At 33.5% G+C, this 2,404-nt stretch overlaps 1 non-coding gene across 1 annotated transcript; it reads left to right on the top strand.

Annotated features, from left to right (window-relative positions):
- The first annotated feature begins 1,597 nt into the window (after positions 1–1,597).
- Positions 1,598–1,728, top strand: LOC137763197 (small nucleolar RNA SNORA31). The gene has a single exon (XR_011073756.1). It is a non-coding gene; the product is annotated as a small nucleolar RNA SNORA31 (small nucleolar RNA).
- Positions 1,729–2,404: the final 676 nt, after the last annotated feature.

The following is a 2,404-nucleotide window of genomic DNA, read 5'->3' as shown; positions in this document are numbered from 1 at the left end:
TTGCCACTCCATTTTAACAAGAAAAAAACTGAATAGACTGAAAAATCAACAAATTTTCTTGGATCTGTAAGAGAGGTGAGGACACAGAGCAAGCCACTGTTCCCAAGATTGGAGAGACAGGCAGGCAAACAGAGTCACAGTTTACTGGAGCAGACACTAAGGAGTAGAAACTGCCTCAGGGTAGAGAAAGCTGAACTTTAATTGACAAATTGCCAGAGGCTTAATGTGGACAAATTTGGGAGTTAAAACTCTAGGATGACCCAGTCATATGGTGATCCCAAAATCCTGTACTGTGAAATTTACCTCTGGGAACTTGACCAGGTTCCCACAGTAGATATCAGGGAAAATCCTCTTGGGCTTCTAGCAGAGGGAGGAGAAAAGGAACCATTTGAAATATATCTGAGCACTCTGTTCTTCTTAACAAGGCCTGCCCTCAGGGGGAGCTAGTTAACTAGAGCCTAACCTGCTAGGGTATTATCAGAGCCTTACTGAGCTGGGACCTGAAATATCCAACTCCAGCCGACTTTAGCCATTCTGTCCCACCCAATGTGGGAGAGAAAAGCTGCGAAACACTTGTGAAGTTCACAGTCCAGAGGCACAGACTCACTAAAAGACTAGTATCTATTTGTAGGACTATAGAACACTTCCTCTCTTCATACCTCATCACCACATTACTAAAGGCATCTTTACAGCAGTTCCTTTTACCCAGTACATCATGTTCCAGATACCAAGAAAAAATTACAAGCATACTAAAAGGCAAAAAATTACAATGTGAAGAAACAGAGCAAGCATCAAAACCAGACATGACAGGGATTTTTAAATTATTCAATTAGAAATTTAAAACACCTATGATTAATATGTTAAGGGCTCTAATGGATAAAGTAGACAGCATGCAAGAACAAATGTGCAATGAAAGCAGAGAGATGGAAATCCTAAGAAAGAACCAAAAAGAAATGCTGGAGATAAACATTGTAATAGAAATAAATAATGCTTTTGATGGTCTTATTAGTAGATTAGACATGACTGAGGAAAGAATCTTTGAACTTGAGAATATATCAACTAAACAAGTAGACAGAAAATCTGTAAGGATATAAAAGACTTGAACATTAGCATCAACACTGACTTAACTGACATTTATAAAATGCCATATCCAACAACAGCAAAATATACATTCTTTTCAAGAGAATATGGAACATTCAACAAGACAGATCAATATACTGAATCATAAAACAATTGTCAATGCTTTTAAAAGGATTACAGTCATACAGAGTATGATCTCTACTCACAATGGATTTAAATTACAAATCAATAACAAGATGTCTGAAAAATACCAAAATATGTGGAAATTAAACAATACATATCTAAAGAAACCATGGTCCCCCAAAAAACGTAATAGAAATTATAAAATATTTTGATTGAAAATGAAAATATAGCATACCAAAATGTTTTTGATGCCTCTAAAGCAGTGCTTGCAGGGAAATTTAAATGCTTATTTTAGAAAAAGAACAGTCTAAATCAATAACTTAAGCTTCCATCTTAAGAAATTATAACAACTGGAAGGAAATCATAAAGATAAGATCAGAAATCAATAAAATAGATGCATCTATCTGACATGCCTGGAGCAGTTACTGTCTGCTAAGGTTTCCAGCACAGATGCAAGAAAAAAGTGTCCTTGCGCTTCCTGTCTGTCTGATTGTGGCAGTCCAGATTGAATGGGGGAATACAGGGAAAAAAAAAAAAAAAAAAAAAAAAGAAATCAATAAAATAGGAAATATGTAAGCAATAGAGAAAAATTAATAAAATCAAATGCTAGTTTTATAAAAAGGTCAATAAAATTAATAAATCTCTAGCTTTACTAATCAAAAAACAAATAAGACTCAAATTATCAATATCAGGAATATAAGAAAAGCTATCACTATAAACCTATAGATATTAAGAGGAGAGTAAAAGAATATTATGATTAACTTTATTCCAGTTAATCCAACAATTTACATGAAATAGAAAAATTCATTAAAATTGTATAAGCCAAAACTTACACAAGATGAAATACAAAATATGAATACTCCCTTAACCATTCAACAAATTGAATTTTTAAAAAACCTTCTCACAGAGAAAACTCAGGCCCCAAATAACTTCACTGCTGAACTCTATCAAACATTTAAAGCAGAAATAATAACAATTCTACAGAAGCTTTTTCAGAAAACAGAGGTAAAAAAAATATTTTCTAATTCATTTTATGAGGACAACATAACCCTGATAACCAAAACAAGGAATGGCATTTCTCACAGAACTAGAACAAATAATTTAAAAATTTGTATGGAACCATATAAGACCCTGAATAGCCAAAATAATCTTGAGAAAGAAGAGCTGAAGGTATCATGCTCTCTGACTTCAGACAATACTA

The sequence above is a fragment of the Eschrichtius robustus genome, chromosome 3 (assembly GCF_028021215.1).
Source record: "Eschrichtius robustus isolate mEscRob2 chromosome 3, mEscRob2.pri, whole genome shotgun sequence".
NCBI classification, from domain to species: domain Eukaryota; kingdom Metazoa; phylum Chordata; class Mammalia; order Artiodactyla; family Eschrichtiidae; genus Eschrichtius; species Eschrichtius robustus.
This window is presented reverse-complemented; position numbering and strand designations above follow the sequence as displayed.